This window comes from Hydractinia symbiolongicarpus, chromosome 7, assembly GCF_029227915.1.
Source record: "Hydractinia symbiolongicarpus strain clone_291-10 chromosome 7, HSymV2.1, whole genome shotgun sequence".
Classification (NCBI taxonomy): domain Eukaryota; kingdom Metazoa; phylum Cnidaria; class Hydrozoa; order Anthoathecata; family Hydractiniidae; genus Hydractinia; species Hydractinia symbiolongicarpus.
Genome location: NC_079881.1, coordinates 14,389,248 through 14,408,175, shown reverse-complemented (window position 1 = coordinate 14,408,175; position 18,928 = coordinate 14,389,248). Strand labels below are relative to the sequence as shown.

At 33.4% G+C, this 18,928-nt stretch overlaps 1 protein-coding gene across 10 annotated transcripts in view; it reads right to left on the bottom strand.

Annotated features, from left to right (window-relative positions):
- The window catches only part of LOC130648972 (DNA-directed RNA polymerases I and III subunit RPAC2-like), a 55,793-nt gene that overhangs the window by 13,672 nt on the left and 23,193 nt on the right, over positions 1–18,928 (bottom strand). For 7 of the 10 annotated variants that reach the window (XM_057455137.1, XM_057455138.1, XM_057455133.1 and 4 more), the window contains one exon: positions 10,544–10,674. The exons of 2 other annotated variants lie outside the window; for them this stretch is intronic. The gene's annotated coding sequence lies outside the window, so the exon portion shown is untranslated. Of the gene's footprint in view, positions 1–2,690; positions 2,751–10,543; positions 10,675–18,928 lie in introns of all 10 variants that reach the window. One more of the 10 variants, XM_057455141.1, reaches the window with a different exon arrangement.

Sequence of the window (18,928 nt, the reverse complement as noted above, 5' to 3'; positions counted from 1 at the left end):
TACTATGAGGTAATAGCGCTTAAAACTAATCCATATTGCACTCAAGTGGAGCCAAAAATAAGGAAAAAGTGTATTTTTTTAAGTAGTTTGTGCACTCTCCCGCTATAATTTCAAATGGTTCATAATAAACCTCGTTTTCGTGTTGCGCTAACATTTAGAGCCGCCACATGCGACTTATTATTATTTTTTGTTTATTTGTACATGTGAGTAGATTTAGTTAGTAGATTTACTTGTTTCTTTTTTTATTTCGCTGCTAGTCAGATCACTTATTTCCTTTTTATTTGTTTTGAATTTTGGTAATTATTTACAAAGGAACTACACGTAGTCAATCATAAATGTTTCCCCTCCAAACAATTTTCTAATTAAACATGGCTATGCGTATCTCCCGTCAGAAATTGCAATGATTACGTTGAGCATAATTATGCACATCGTCTTCTGCGCCTACAAAATCATGTAGTGGTTAATGGTGCTCGGTTAAGGGACCATGCTGAAAGACAAAGGTAACATCATGTTTAACAGGTAATGAAAAATTAGACCAATGCGGCTGTTCAAGAAGCTGACCAAGTCCGGGAAGGGAACGCTCTGTGACAAAATGTAAGACGTGCAAATGAAAACTTTGTACAGGCAAAGACACAGACCTTTTGCGTTATCGAGTTAGGCCTCCACAGCATAATTTTTCTTCAAACAAGGAAGTCGGAATAGTTAAGGTGGGAAAAATTACGCTGGGTCTAAAACGATTTTCCTGCGGCCAGAATACCGACCACGCTTTTTGATTGGTTAATTCTATTGTTATTTACTCACGTGACCAATATCGGGAAATCCTGTTTTGAGCGCGACTTACATCACTCACCCGAACAAATATAATTAATTCTTGAATTACTTAAGAGGGTAAGACGTGACTATGCCGACCTTAAGACGATTGGTTGATTGTAATGCGGGGTTTGCTATGAGTTGGTTTTGAAATTTGGGAATTTGCTCCGACATCTGTTTGCATCTAAGCTTTCGTTTGAGAGAAACTGAATTTGATATCCTCGAAGAAACCTTAGTTAACTAGGCTACTTAATAATAACAATGTGTTACCTCTTATGCATTCTGCAAGTAATTTTAATGTGTCAGCATTGTGAAGCAATTAAATTCAATAACGAAAACCATTTTAAGTGTTGTCACAATGGCAAGGTGACCCTGCCTGCCTTTTTAGAATTTCCTGCTGGATCATGATTTGTTAAGCAGCATTTCAGCCCAAGCCAAACATTTTCGGATTTATTATTATTATTATTATTATTATTATTATTTCCGAATTTATATACAGAATGAGTATGTCTGTAATAGTAATACTGTTATAAAAATACGTCCTGTAAATATAAGTGTATACAATAGCTTTGCTTCTTTGTCAGCAAACATTCGACCACCACCAGGTTATGGACCACCCTGTTTTAGAACAAATGGTCAATCATTCCACAAGTATCGTGCTTTGTTTCCTAGTCAAAATGAAGTGACTAATTTCAGTCAACTGTAAATTGTAGAGGCTGCATCTGCTTCCAAAATGTGTATAAAAAAGCCAACACATGTTGATTGTAATCGTGAAACGATGGAAATCATTCAAGCTGTTCTTAATCATATGCTAAGCATTTTAATTGATTTATTTATTTACGAGTATTTCCATAGGATGAAACACTTCAGTTAATTAAAAACTGTTGTCAACGTGTTTCCTGCTTAAAAAATATGAAATAAAATAAAATATATATTATGAAAAAATATTAAAAACATAAAACACATAAACACGCACTTTATGCTAGCGAGGAAAAAGAAATGAGAAAAAGTGAAAAACGTAGAGTAAAAAATACTAAAACCATGTCAAAACAAAACAAGAAGAAAGTAAAATGGATAGGACTCTTAAGTCTGAACACAACTTTACCTAAGTGATTGATATAAAAGTTATACAAAAACCGTAATTTTAAACCTTTCTTTAGACTAGATTCAACTTTGCGTATTTTAGCTGGCAAAGCAATAAAAAGCTTCGCAGCGGAAAAATAAACCGATTTCCCTGCAAACTCAATTTTCACTGTTGGAAGTTTTAACAAATAATTGTTATTGCGTGTTTGTTTCTCGTGACATATCATTTCAAAATAATTGCAACAGTTTTCACACACATTTTGTTAATACACTTTCTAACAAACATGCAGGCGTGTCGTTTCTTAACTGAGTCGATAGAGCAGATGTCAGTATTTTCAGGTGTTTTATGAAGACGATTGATGCTAAACGTTTACCTTGTGTTTTCGGCATAACAATTGCTAATATACTGCAACACGTAATACTGGTACAATAAGGGATTGTATATTGCAGTGGCGAATTTAAAGTCCAGTTGTGAGCGTAGTCTATTAAGTAAATGTAATCTACAAGATGCTTTCTTGTAAAGTTGTCACATTTATACTCATTTGCTCGTATAAGACATTAAGCGGACGTGCTATAGCCGATAAGCGTCCACCTGTACTAAACAACATACCTTATTCCATGAAATTAACGAGTCAAGAAATTAACGCGAATTATTAACTGTCATGAAATTAACGCGGTTCAATGATATTATTTTTAAACAGACATTTAATTAACGCGGTTGGGCAAGGCTGTTTTTAAAAATGTATTTAATTAACGCGAATTTTAAAATACGCGATATCACACGAAGCAAAACTTACGGTAACAGTCGAATTCACAGTAGTAAAGCGGTCTCCTCTATTATAAGGCGGTTTGGAAATCTAAATAAAAGTTTTCGTTGTTTGGAAAGACAATGGTAAAAATTTAAAAAATTTTGGAAGAGAAAGTATGCTTTTAGTTAATTTTCCACTTGGATCAAGAGTATGAAGATTGTACAAAAGTTATTTTAAAAAAGATTGCTGAAAAAGAGAACACGGTTTACCTATCGTCGGATGAGGAAGACATAGTAAAAAATTTAAGAAAAAAATTGTATTGTTGTTTTTTAGGCTTTTATATATTGTAAAAAAGTCATCAAATTACCAGTATTTTAATTAACGCGAATTTTAAAAAACCGCGTTAATTTCATAACTCATTAATTTATGGAATAAGGTAGCATGTCTTTCCTTTCTTAAGGTTAAGCTTATTTTCTTCAAGCCACAAAGTCAAACTGGAAATCAGACGTTACATGAGTTTCAATAATCTCGATACTCTTACCAGCTACGTACAGAACAGTATCATCAGCATACTTAATAATGTTTGTACACCAAATGTAATTTTCAATATCATTTGCAATGGGAGTACGCTTCACGTAACGTGATTTATATCAGACAAAACGTTTTTATACTTGACCAACTGAGTTCTATTAAAAAGATAATCAGAAAACCATTCTAGCTCTTTTTTTTTGATTCCATACGAGAATAGATTAAGGAGTAGCTTAGCATGAGGCAGAGTATCAAATGCTTTGCTAAAATCGATAAAGATACACCCAGTAAGAATTTTATTATCAGCATTTCTCCTAATGTCATCACAAAGTAATGTCACTGCTAGTTCAGTTGACTTTTTTTCTCTAAAACCAAATTGATTTTCACAGTAGATGTGTTTAGCCAAATACTCACTCAGCCTTGCGTGAACAATCTTTTCAATGGTTTTTGAGTGCGTTGGTAGAACTGATATCGGCCGATAGTTTCCCCATTTATCTGTCGAACTACTTTTGTGCAATGAAATTATAATTGCATTTTTCCAAACACTAGGAAACATTCCAGTCTAAATTTATGATAAAGGCTAATAGTTGAGCAATTACTTCAGCTGCATCTTTTAGCATTTTCAGTGACCTCTTTTTGTTTTAGCTGTTTTACATGTTTCATTGTTTGAACAACAGACACATAACCGAATAAAAACCTCTGTTGGGTTCTCATTGGAACTTTTTGACTTCTCCAAACAAAATCATTAAAGGATATGCAGCAGATTTTAACAACGAAACAGCTGTCGAAAAATAATTACAAAAACCATTTAAGATTTCAGTTGGATCATCAATTTGCGAGCCATTTATATCGAGTGATCTCTCTATTCGGTTGGTTCTCGATTTTAATGGGAAAACTCGCTTTAATTGCAGCCCAAAGCCTGTTGGATTGTTCGAATTTTCAGTTCTCGTATAATCGGACTTCGCTTTACTGATCATGGCATTTACTTTTTTTTTATTTAAATTCTTTATTAATGCTACCTTTTAAAAAATCTACATTTACATCTCCCAAAATGATTGTTTTTTTCTGTCTCTGATAACTTTTGAGCATGGTTTTTTAAATCGTGATTTTTTCAGCGATAGTTAATCAAAGTTTTTTCATTCATACATCACCAAAAAGCATTTTTAAACACCTATCAAATAATATAAAAATAAGTTGAAACTTTTTAACTCGTGAAAAGTACAGAGACGTTTTTGAAAAAAGTGACTTCATTTACAAAACTACTTCGTTTCCAAATCTCATTCGATGTACCTTAGAATCGTGATAGATGTATGTAAAAACGATTTTTTAATTTTTTTCCACAAAGTCCCAGTTTTTGATTTATTTTACTTTTTTTAAAAAAGCCATATTTTAACTGAAACTTTCGTATTTAAGATGTAATATCTAGAGAATCGTTGATTTTTTAAAAATAAAAAAAATCGCTTTTGGATAAACACATTGGCTTCAGCACAGTAGCACTCTCCCTTGTAGATCTTCTGTAGTTTTGTAAAAGAGATTTGAAATGTAATAGATGGTATACGAAAAAAACAACACTACGAAAAAGTGTTTTAAAGATTTTTTAAAATATCACACCTTTCAAGCATACTCATAATGATGGTGATACTTTCACACTTCTGAGGCGATGAATATTCAAAAGGTTGTTCATTTAAATTTTATTATTCGCAAAGACGTGACTGAGAATACCACAGACATAGAACTTTCTAAGTCGTTTAACATTTTTTGAGACTCGCAAAAACAGAACAGGATGGCATACATTTTTAGAACTGGAAGTGTTTTTTTTCAGATGGTCATTTCTTTTCGGAAAGGAAATATAATTTATTTTTAAAAGTTATACTCAAGAGGACGATAAGTGTTAAAACATTCACTCTTAACTCTTATTTAATTTAAGGTGTGAAAGATCGATCAGAAAAAAAAGTTAGTTATTTGGATAAGTCAATATTCCCTTTCGAAAAATAAATAAATAGTTTCACCATTGGAAAGATCGTCGTTTCTTTAGTATAAATGCTAATAAATTTTTTGATACAATAAACCTCTATTGTATCAAAAAATCGATTTTACCGTCACCTTTAATAGTTCCGAAAATAGAGCGTTAAAATTGCGATTAATTTAATCCGATATGTCAAAGGGTTAATGGATAAAAAACACAAAAAAAACTCTTAGCTTTTCCATTTTAAATGATTTTTGATATAAACACCACCTCCACTTTCTTTCTTTCTCCGGTTTACTAACAAAATCAAATCCCGGAAAATTTAAATTATCTCCGTAATCAATTAGTAGATGTGTTCCGTAAGAGCAAAAATCGGAAATTTGTTTTTGAAACTTTTAAAACGTTCAATAATATAAGCTTTACTGCTACACTTTGATGAAAAATGTACATTCTTCTACAACTTAACAAACTTTCAAGTTATGGAATTGGTCGCTGTGCAGGGCTGGGACACGTCTCTATATCACAACTAAGAATCAACAAAAACTCAAAAGTTACTTTAGGCTTAAATTTTATAACTTTACAACGTTGTACCACAAACATTGATTCACTAATGTACGTATTATCTACATCTTCCACTTCTTCTCCATAAAAACTGTAACAGACGGAGTCGAAGTATGACGCATTGCATAAATGATGAAACTGGTATCACATAGAAATCAATGAGCGCACCGCTCATGATGAAGTAACAACATTTTTAGAAGCTAGATATGTATCTGCACCTGAAGTAACTTGGCATGTCTGTAAATTTCCTATGCATTCTCCGAGTCATTCCATTATAAGACTTCCTACCTTTCAGATCACCAAGAAGTGTTTTTTTAGGGAAGGTAATGAGGCTGTTGCATGCTTAGCACGAGGATTGTTAGCTGATGACAATCTTTGGATTCGCGCTATGAATGAGTTGGTGAAATATTCATCTCAATACGAAAAGCATTTTCTTTTATATTGAATCATGGTGAGCCAAATAACCCACATGAATTTTGTGGGTTATTTATGAATTAAGGAAGTTATTGCGAAGAATCTGTGTGTTGCTACTTGTGCCTGGGCAGGTATTGGTGCTACATAATTGCAGAATAGTAAGACTGTCCACACTCTTTTCAACTTAAAAGTCCCTGTTTTAGACGGCTGTACATGTAATATCAAACCTAATAGTGACCATGCAGCATTTTTAAGAAGGGACATGATTATTTTTGATGAAGCCAGCATGATTTCTAAATATGCTTTGGAAGCAATTGATAGAATGTTTAGGGATATATGTAATAGTGAAATTCCCTTTGCACGTAAAGTTATTCTTTTAGGAGGAGATTTCTGTCAAGTACTCCCTGCTTTTATCTATTAATTATTGCCCTCCAAATTCTAGGTCGCATATCTCCAAATATTGGCTTTTACTTGAAACTAACATTTAGATTTCTATGAAATATTTATAACTTCAAGGCAAGCAGGCGAAAAACTGCAACATATCTCAGGAGTGCTTGCCCACAATTTGTATGCATCAATTATTGAAATTACTTGATACACATGCAACAACATGAATGACAACATGAATGTAAGCTTGTTCATGTTGAAATATATGGTGAAATAAGTATCAGCTATGTCTGTTTCAAATATAGATTGTTTAGATTGTTTGTTTTTCTTGATTTCCGCCAGCGAAGGCGGAATCTTTAAAGTCGCCTGAGGAGATAGAGACAGCGCAGCTAAGCTGGATGCTGCTAAATTTGTGTCCAGGCTAAAACCTCGGAAAATTTCTATTCTATTCAAGAACGAAAGCCAATGAAAATGCTTCATTTTAATCTTGCCAATTTAATGATCAATTTGAACAAAGTTTGCGTACTCTTCACGTTTCCAGAACATTCTGTGTACGGCCATGACTAAAAGTGCTAACATTTTGTTGTTGGCCCCTTGCTGGTCTGGTTGGCCGTAGTAGCTTTAATGATGTAGCTGGGGAGCTAAACACTATTCTTTAAATTCGTGTATTTTATCAGGTAAAAATTATTTTATATATAAGTGAGAAAAGTGTGCTGGCTAGCTAGCAATCTTAATTTTAGGTGCTGACTTGAGTGCCTTTCTTTCTTAAAGAGCCAGCAACATAAAACCTTTGTCCTGTTTTGTGTAATTTTTCCATGGCTGAACGCCCAACTCCTGTTTTTATAGGGAAAAGAGTCTACTTCTATCAGATAAAAAGAGACGGGATTTTTTTTAATATTTTTTTGGAGAAAAGTTGTCGAAACGTGACAAAAGTTTACTGTTGTTTGCACCAAACAGTCAGGGTAAACTGATGATTAGCCTGTAACAAAATACAATAAAACGGCTAACTATTCCGTTACTGGCTTATTATCAGTTCTTGTAGCTACCGTGCCATTAAAAAGGCTAACTATTCTGTTACTGGCTAATTATCAGTTCTCCTTGAGTGCCTAATTTGCTTGAAAATATTTCTTGAACTCACCAAAAGTATCACGAAATATTTTTCTAAGATTTCTTAGAAAAGACCTGATTTTTAAAAATCTCACAAAAAGGACCATCGATTCATCAAATCCGCAAATTTATTAATTGTATGTTTACCTTTTTTTGTTTCAACTTGTTGAATTCAATTTGGCATTTTTTCTAACAAAACAATGGCCAATCAGTTTCCTCAAAATGAAAAATTGTAACTAATCCGACTCCTCGAAAGAAATTTAAATTTGGGAATTTGAATCAAAAAAGGATAATAAACAATCAACTCTGTTGAATTTAATAAATCGATTTCAACAAAATAAACCCTGTATTGTCCACATGTTTCAAAATTATGTATTGCCTACTTTATATGTTATATACTATATAAGATATTAAAAGCCAGCTTGATTAAATTTATATACATATATTTATATATATAATATACCTTGTGCATCACATGACATTGATTTGTATCCTTTTAATCAATTGCCTTTTCAAATCAAAGAGGCAAAGAGAGGTTAAGGAGACAATAATTAAACAACCTGGTTTTAATGCAGTTTATGGTAAAATTGTATTCTTGTTTCTCATTTCTAAAACGTACTTTCTTTTTCAGATTAGCTGTTATCAAACCATGCACCATCAGCATTTTCAAAAAAATTTTAACAACGGCCTAAGGCCTTTTAAAACCTAAATACTGAAATATTCAAATGCTTATATGTATTTATTGCTGAATTTATTAACAATGAACTGCTTCATCATTTAAATTGAGCTCGTTCAGAAGTTATTATATTCGAATCGTATAAAACATAACAAAATTTGTATTTTGGAATTTCCAGAATTTTCCTGATCAGTTTTAAAAATATCCAGTTAAAGTTTTAACTGTTTTTTTTGGAAAACTTCATATAGCTAATTAAAATTTTTATTTTTTATTAATTGAGTTGTATTTTAACAGGTTAGTTACAATAATAATTGAGAATACTCAATGATTTGTTTATTCTATAATTCTCCGTTTTCAAGATCAACTTCAAATTTAAAATCTTTCAGGCTAATGGCGGAAATATTTAAGACCCTGGGCTTCTTGCTTTCATTGTTTTTCGTGAGTTTTCAAAATAGATTGCAACAGATTCCTTAACTTCGAGAAATAGATTTCCATAACTAGTGCCGGTACATTTAGGTGAAAAAAATAACACAAGCTGCCTTATTCGGCTTCCATTTTGTGGAATTTTGTGAGGTCATCTCCTGAATCGTTAACACGAATGTCACATTATTATCTGAGTCCCGTGTTTCATATTGAAAGACCGTACCCTAATTCGTGAAATTGTTGCACAATTTCTACGGGTTGTCCAATTCAATATATTGCATACATTTTAGAATAAGGGTTTTTAACTTTATAAGGTATAATATGGAATGGTTTATTGGTGCTCAAAAACGTCATCAATGTTGGTTTACATTAACCAACACTGACAATGTTGCTATTAGCATTCTTTAACTTTTTTTTCAATCCTGTGGAAAAAGTTGTTTACCTCTAGTATTTTACCTCTTTTTAATATTTTTTTAGTTTCGTGCGATCTAATTTTTTCGAATTCGCAAAAAATCACTATTTTTGCGCAAGGAATTGTTTAACAGAGAGTTCGTTTCACAACCTCGTCCCTAAAGTTGTTCTATGCCGATAATATTCAGCTTTGTATTCCAATATATAAGCTGCAGGAAGATGTTAAAGCCTTGTCGTATTACTTTAATGGATTAAATTTTCGCGGGGATAAAATTTCGCGGTCGTGCTCCTCCGCGAAATTTTAGCATTTCGCGGGGACTTATTTTCGCGGATAAGGTCATAATAGCAGTTTTTGAAAAAATAAGTTGTCAAATGGGTTCGGGGCCGAATGGCACTGTCTCATCGACCCTCGTTAACCTGTCATTTCTACACCGACTTAGACAAAATGTAGATTTGCGTTTTAGTTCAAAGCTCTTTCAACACAACTATAACGTCAGGTAGAACATATCAACTATGGGTAAAATAAACACAATTAGATAAAAACCGAAACGATTGAATTCAAAAAAGCTGATTTTTCATCTGTTACATCCACTACTACTATTTCACTTCGTGCGGGATGTAAGGAACTTTCAATTGTTCATTCGCGAGGCTGGAAAGAGAACTTAATCATCTACATTAGAAGGTGGGAGCAAAGGATCGGTATCCTTGAAAGGGTAAACTGATTCGAAACCTTTGTCAATTTTCTGTTATCTTTTCATCTTCAGTAATCGGTTGAAAAATTAGGCCTACAAAATAGAAAGCCTCAGGGACTTTGAAAACAAAGAAACACTAAAATTTAAAATGTCGATCAAGCAATTTTTCAAAATCTTCGCGGGGACAAATTTTCGCGGATGGCCTGATTCCAAATTTTTAAAGAGACATATTTTCGCGGACAGTACCTAAATCCGCGAAAGGAACAAGTATTGGCCGGTAGAAAAAAAGTCGATCGGCCGCTATCACCACGACGAAAGCACACGAAACCAAACACACATTTATACTGAATGTGTGAAAAAAGCGTTATTTAGCTGTGAGCTTTGCGAACGAGGATGTAAATATTACATGCAGTAAACATGCAATCGCTTTCTAAGTTGACATTAACTGTTCTTGTTTTGTGATGTTGAGACTTTCCTTATATCGTTCTTAAAAAACTGTTTAAAGTAACTTCTGTATTCATCCTTGACTGTTCTAAATTTCCAACAAGGTTTTTAGTTTATTTTGTGTAATCTCCTATACATTTTCATTTACAACGAACGGGGAAATCCTTTTATACACCAGCAGGATGTCCTTATAGCCTAACATGTTTTTAATTTGTTACTTTTTTTAGCCAAAATCTAAAGGCTATAAAATTATTCTAATACAAAAGCGTAAGTGTGACGGAGATATACGCACCATTAATTATGAATAAACAACGTCAGTCCTATCCAGTTGAGAAACGCACATACGAATGCCACAACGGCTGTACTTGGAATCAACAAACCAAAATAACACAGTGAATATTCAAAACAGCACAATGGAAATGTCTAGAACGAAAATAACATGGTAAATTCTCAAAACAGAACAATGGAAATGTCTAGAAAGAAAAGAATACGGTGAATTATCAAAACAGCACAATGAAAATGTCTAGAACGAAAATAACACAGCGAATTCTCAAAACAAAAATTAAACATTTGCCATAAAAGAAAAATATACAATTCGATAGGAAAAATAAATCTCTTCGACCGTTAGACTACAAAGGACGCGTATTGGTGTCGCAACGAGAGTACAATACCAACATACTATCTGTTAGCCATATCTCGTGATCACTCAAGGAGGTTTAGCCAACTTCATGAAAGTCTGTGACGCGAAAAAAATGGTGCTTAAATGCAAGAACGATAATGTACGCCAAAAAAGATCCGGCAAAGAACGGTTTATTTCAGCTTTATTTTAATCTTTTATAATAAAAAGGAAACACGTTTTAAGGTTCAATCTTTGAAATTTTACGCGTAACTGTTAGTGATTCACCAAAATCTTTTAATATGGCTCCTTAGCAAAAGTTTATGCTCGCGAAATGAAATTTCAGATTTCAGGTGCATTTTGTTCTTGTTTATAAAACACCTTCGCCACATGTCCTGCTCGTTTAGTGCAATAGTACTAGAATAAACATAAAAATTGTAGACAGTCGTATTTTTTAACTTGCAAAAAAAGTTGCCATGACAGTTGCAATACCAGAGATCTCATGCAGAGAGGACGGCAAATTAGCCGACAGTAAACAGACCAGTGGCATGAGATCGGCAGCTGTTGTCTTACACAAACCTTACGCAGAGAGAAAGCAAACTAATATAAAGAAATTCTACTTGTATAACACAAATAAAGCATTATACCTTTTGTGGCACAAGTGGGAAATTAGAAAAAATAAGGCACCTTTCCCTAACAACTTACCTTACTCTTGCTTAACCACAACACATCAGTATAAAAAAACCGGAAAAGCAAGTAAATTCGAAAACATATTTCTTAATTAACATAGCAGTACAGAAAAGCCAAAACTCAAGAAAATTAAAAATATTTCCCAAAAGTACCAGAAGCTAAAACTGTAGTATGAACTTAAACAAATATATTTTTTCGATCATGTTTTGATCCTCCATCCTGTTTGCTTACGATCGCTAGTAATGGTAAATAACACCGGGTTGAACAGTAGGTAAACCATGTTGCACATCTGTGTAGAATGCTTACAGTACTGCTCCACTTAAGGAGTAATGATAAGGAGTCCTTTTATAAAAAATATTTTCCCGTAACTTTGGTTGACCAATACCGCCGGTCATTACCCTGTTCAGTCAAACCAGTCCCTGTTTTATTTGCATACAAGTTTTTATGAAATTTGCAAAATTAATCGTATAGCAATATATAACTTAGTTTAAATAAAAGCAGACTTTTTGTTACCCTGTGTAGCCAGTCACATAGTACTTTTATTCTGTGAAATAGGATTTCTCTAAAGTTAATGATCAGTGTAAAAGAGCTTGTCATTACAAAATGAATTGTAAGATTGGAAATTTTGTTAACACAATATATACTTAGACTTTTTAGCTGAAGTTTTATTAATATTTTTTTTTTCAGTTAATTCAGTTATGTATAAAATTCAGTTAGTTAAGTCGTTTTTACACGAACAAATTTTATATGATATATCATCATATAAACCACCTGCTCTTCTCATCATATGCACTGTTGTTACACGATCATACATTGTGCATCAAATTTTACTTTCACTTCTTTTTCTTCATAAACATTAGCGACAAAGAACTAGCCGCCGCTGCTGTAATAATAGCAGTTGTTTAAAAAGTCAAGAAGAAGAAAAAGAAAGTATTGGGTGAAGCCGTGACTCAGTACGCGGCCAAAACTCGCTCTTTGTGAAACTTTGATCTCGGAATTGCGTTTAGAACAGGAAAATGACTATGAATGACTATGAAAATTACTTGCGAATGACAGCTGAAAATTTTGACGAAATACTTAGAACACAGTAACGACAGATAGCGATAGCGATCCTCGCGAAAATTAAACTAGGAAACTCAATCCGCTTTCTATCTACTGGGGAATGCTATAAAAGCTTGCAATACCTTCAGAGTAAACAAAATCTACTTTGAGTAAATTTATTCCAAAGGAATTCGAGGAAATTTATAAGAAATTAAAGGATCAATAAAGATCAATATACATTTTTATTATTATTTTATATCTGTTCTTATTGATACGGTAAAGAATGATCCTTCGGTTGAGAATGGTATTTTGGTGGACCTAAAGATAGAGAGTCAAAGGGTGTGTGATCGGGAGTTTGTATTATCTGCATGAATTGTCCTTGGCCTTGATTCTCGGAACCAGGTAAAAACTGATTCCCTTGGGATCTGTTAGTCATAAAATGTGCTTCAAAAACAACTCCTTGAATTTTCATATTCAAAACATGTTTGGTTGGAGAATAAATTTAAAGCAAATTATATAAGAAACTTGCGCTTAATCCCAAAAGTTTCCGCTAATCTGTTTAATGCTAACTGTCTCATGTTCCTGTTTTGGTATTCCTCAAAAGTCACATTCCGCAGATACTCTTCCTTCTACCAAACATTAATAATTTTGTCTGTGTTAATTTTAGATTTTCTGTCTGCCATGGTTTTTTTCTTGAACATTTCCTCGCTCTTTTGCATGTTTGTTTATCTTTAAATAAAATCAGCACAATTGAAAATGCATTATGATTTGTTAACACCTCAATTTCAATATAAGACAATAGGTTTGTACGATGATATATCATATGAAAAATAGGACGTGTTTTATCTTTAAAAAAATTGATCATTTAAATATGATCATAGAAATTTTATCGTGCAAAAGCGGTATAAGATCTGGGTTTGGCGGTTTTTTATAATGCAGCTGGCTATAGCTACGTTTTTTTGGAAAATCCTTAACGAATTTGCTTTAAAGGGATCCTTCCATGCAAAACAAAAAATGTGTGAAACAATACAGACTACTTTTCTATAGAACAAAATAATAACAACTCTTTCAAATTTGCAATGGACTAAAGTATTTTAAAATATACTTTTCAACTTACAGCGCCTTCGCCTCTTCCAAGGGTCCTTCCTCGCCAGCTAAAAAAATCATAATGACACTTGCCGCACGCGTCACGACCAGAATCTTTACAGACCAGATTTGAGTATTATACGAGTTTGCGTTATTCCCTTGATAAATATAATACAAACACGAGCAAAAATAATTCTCAGGAAGATAATTATTTTACGAGAAGGTATAAAGGTTTTTCGAAAATTATTTTAAAACTTAGTGTTAGATTCTTAATTCGAGCATGAAAGGAATTTATAGATGTGCATACTTTACAATGGCTAGCCTCACAAATATCGAGGGATATACCCTGTCTATTATTTCCAGGAGAGGTCATGACTTAAATGGGGAGTCCTTGAGTATATAATGCTCGTTTCGAGCTACGCAGACCCAATCAGGGAATCAGGGTCCGTGGTCTACCAGACAACTCCCTGCAACAACCAACAGCCCTAAAAGTGTAGTATCTCCCTAATTTTTCTCACATGGCTTGTGTCAACCTGGGCCTATAGTAACATTTACTCGCTCATATTGAATCGACGCTAACAGGAATCAAACCCTGTTCTCCTGCACAAGTGCAATAGTTATAAAGACTAAGCTACACCAAGCAAAGTAGATATCCGAATGGTCTCAATCTATAAGAAATTAAAAGAACGGCGCCAATATTCTGTTCTTTCTGCCTTGTCAAATCGAACTTGACTTTTGCTGTTCGATTTAACTGGATTTGTGTGAACTGAAAACATAATCTTTTTGAAGGGTATTATCTCAAAAAGTTTCTGAACACCTGACCGTCGTCTCTCCAGGGTGAAATAGATGGCCTGCATAAAATACGCACTTTAACTAAACCATATAACATTTGAATTGAACTCATTAGGCATTTGTCTACCAATAATGTTTCGGCCATTCTTGCATTATATTAATTTCATTGCGGGTTTTTATTACCGCCGGCTCGATTTTCCTTTTTGTATCACAAAAACCATCACGTGCGAAAAAAACTCCTCACCTTTAGAAAATAATGTCCCAGGACACTGGGAGACTCTAAACTTTCTTAAAAGATTGATAAACAGAATGCTCATCTTCTATGGACAGACAGTGTACCTTGGTTAGTATCATGGCGCATATTTCTGCTATTCTAATAAAATTTGATATGTGTCTATCAGTATAAGAGATTAAGTAACTTCGTTCTCAGGATTTCTTTTTTCATTTGTAATCGAGCGCTTGCTTAGAAAGATCGACCCTTGAACCCATTAAATTGTGCAAAACCTGTGCACACATCATATTAAATAAAAACAGTATTGAATTATTGAATAATATAGATATTATCATGTCATGAAAAGGCAAGTTCATTCTAGGCTACGTTTTGTCATCGACAGGTAATGATTGTAATCATCTTCGGCTATTTGTTAGTTGAGGAGATAATTGGAAAATCAAATTTAATTAATCAGATTACAGCAATTAACGTAATTAGCTCTCTTAGGGACCTACATGGAAGTAATAAATTAATTAAAATCTTTCCTTTTTTACGAAGAGTGATCACTGTAAAAACTCGAAAGAGACATACTGATTAATGTAATCAATGTAGTCAGTGGAGAAAATGACAGAAAGAAAGAGTTATCCTATATAAAGAACACTTGCAACCAGGTACTCGAGACAAACTATCAAAGGAAAATCAGAAATAGAACTGTTAAGAAAGGTGACGAGAAGGATGAACAAGTAGCTACTGTGTGTATGCCATATATACCACAGACAAGTAACATACTTCGTCTGGTATTAAAAGATCATAAAACAAAGCCAGTGTTTGAATCTAAAACCACGCTACGTAGTACTGTCTCATCCGAAAGACAAAATGAGTCTAGAGAGTCGATGTAGTATTGTCTACGAAAACCCATGTATAAGGATTGTGATGCTGTTATGTCGGTTAAACGTAACAAATTCTCAAACAATGTATATGCAAGAACAAAAAAGAACCGTACACAACGCAGATACAGACAAAAATGAGATTGCGTACCGTAGCTGAAAGAATTGTCATATTATTGACTGGGACAATAAAAAGATCATAGACCAAGAGTCGAAAGAAAAGTGAAAGAAACCATAAAAAGTCTAGATAGAAATATTCATATCAATAGCATTTCCTATCAACTTTTAGAAAGTTACCTTAACTTCGAAAAGCGAATATTTAGAAAAAGGGCAAAATGGTTCAAGTTAAATGTAAGAGAAGGCAACGGAAGGATCCTTTTAAGATTATAACATGGGTAAAACATGATAAAATATTTATCCGACATATGAAAACAGAAAAAGATTAAAAGAAAGAATTAAAATTCGTCTTGCAAACATTTTGCTGAGGGGTATAACTTTTTACTTGTCTAAGAAATGGGAAATCAAAATAGAGGAAATCAAGTATAGAAAATCAAAATAGTAGCTGTTAATGGAGGTAAAAAACATGGCACACCACAACAAAATGGTGTTTGAAACGTTTGGTGAACTTGCACACGAAGCAATCAGGACATACAGGAATAATATTGGAATAACATGGAAGCTTATGCACAACAAAAGAAGGAAGATGTTGAAAAACAGTTTTGTGTTACAAACACTCAAGCAAGCAGGAGGAAGAGGAAAATATGGAAGAAAAAATCCTAGAGTATAGTAGAATATATAGCAATGTTTTAATAGGAAGCGCAGTCTCATCTGATATACACTCACAACAACGTTTTCCTGTAAAACTTAAATTTGCATGAAAAAGTGTTACTATTGTAAACACTCATGGCGCAACGTTACATTCAGATCTTGGAATTAAATTCTAAGGAATAACCTTGCAGACGTACAAGCAATCACAATCAATAAGTACAAAAGGTGTCTAACATACTTTCGTTTCATGTACATACGGGGCTAACGCAAAATTTTGTATGCCAACCTGATAAAACGTTTGCCGCAAAAACTGTGTGTTTGAAGATCTGTACCAATTGTCTTTAGTGATAGCACATTGTGTGTTCTCCTGTTATTGGGAAGTTAGCAAAATTTTGAACGCGGACCCTCTGTGGTGAAAGTTTAAATTTTAAGAGTTGACAGTTGTTATTGACATGCTTCATCAAATAGAAAACGTAAGTCATGTTTGTAAAGGTGAAGTATTATCAAACAGCAGATAATCTCCCCAGATGATCTTAAGTTTTGCAGTGACACAATAATTTGCAGAAAAAGAGTATAATTTCATAATAAAACGAAATTAGAAGCTAATGCAAATCAGTTAACCTCATGTCAGCTATTGACGAACTCTTAACAGAGATTTCGTAACAAGCTCTTGAAAAACCATTGTTGAAAAATCAATCTGAGACAAAAGACCGTGAACTAAAAGTAAAATTATAAGCAAGAGTTATGTTGAGTGAATATTGTTATCTCGGACAAGCTTAGTAATGGCTACCCTGGTACAATTTCAAGATTTAATATTGTACCTGGGATCAATTCCAAAAATAAAGGAGGCTTTTGTGACATTTTTAATTTCTGACTTTAAAATAGGCTGGAAGTGACAATTTTTGACTTACTAAGCTTTGGGGTTAAATTAGGACACACCCTTTAGCTATGAGGCTGTGAAGGAACAATAAAAATTGACTTACTCCATTTCATTTTATGCAAGTGACTTATTTTGACTTGTTTTTGGATTTGACTTATTACATAGCTGTACTAGGATGGGCAATATAAGATATTACTTTAATATTTGAGGGAAGAAATGTTGTCATTTTATCCTGGAAGGGTTAAACTTAATAGTGAGTGATCATTTTGACTTACTTTTAAGGTTAAATGTGCCAAAATATGACTTAATTTCTATTTGTCATAACAGACAAAATACTTCATAGGTTGTTCATATTTTTCCTCACACACCTACTTTGTCTACTATTAAAGGTCACCACACAATGTTTTAAAGATACAGGTGACTTTATTTGACTTATTGTTAATATTTTTGTAGAATATTTTTTTTAAAATTTTAAAAAATTTTCTGTAATATCAGTACTACAACCTTTAATTATTAGTTATAGTCAATAAATCCCGTAGAAAAATCCACTTAGAGAGGATAACAGTAAAAAATAACCGTTATTTAAATTGTGATAACGTCGGCAAGGACCTGTCAAGAGACAAAATATTTTTTCTTCGAAATTTGTTTACTTGTTGACTCTATTGTGTAGAGCTTGAATAGCTGATTAAAATAATGTATAGAATCATTTGTTTTGGACAAAACCTCAGGAGATATAAGGGTTTAAAAATTTTTGCTGACGTCAGCAGAAACGAACAAATATTCAAAAAAACTATTTTAAGAAATTTGTATACCTGCTGCCTTCATCGTATATATCTTGAAACGCTGATCAAGAAAATGTATAGGATAATGTACTTTTGACAAACTGTTGCAGAGATATTGAGGTTTGAAGGTTTTTTGATGACGTCATTAACCCGTCCATTCCGAAAAGGATTTGGGGACCCGGGTTTGAAAAACTTACCCAAATTGGTCCCAGGTGGTCCCTAGTTACCCACGCAGTGAAAAAACATTGACGTCACCACCTCGTTTCCAAGTTATTTGGCCTCAAATTTTTAAGTCCACTGTAATGGCTTCATTAATTTAATATAGGATATTGACGTTGAAATAGTGTTATTGACGTCGTGCCGTAACGTCAGAAAATTTAACATATTAGACATAAGTTTTTCGACGACATCAAAGGAAAATGACGATATCCACTTTGCCTGTTACGGACAGACACAGTCTCTGTATTATTATAATAGACTAGTCGATAAGGTCCGTGGAGAAATCCACTTAGGCAGGATAAAAATGAGAATAAAGCGTCATTTAAATTTTGATGACGTCAGCAGAGACCTGTCAGAACACAAAAATTTTTTTTCCAGAAATGTGTATGCCTGTTGCCTTCATCGTATAGATCTTAAAACGCTGATCAAGAAAATGTATAAGAATCGTGTACTTTTGACAAACGGAAGCAGAGATATTAGGGTTTAAAAGTTTTTTGATGACATCATTAACTCGTACATTCCAAAACGGATTCGGTGACTAAGGTTTAGAAAACCTACCCAAATTGGTCCCAGGTAGTCCCTAGTTACCCACGTGGGAGATGGCGTCAGTTATTTCCACCCGTTTTCAAGAATTTAAAAGTACAATGCAATGGCTTCACTAATCTTAAAATACTTTCCTTTGACGTCAATATTGCTCTAGCGTAA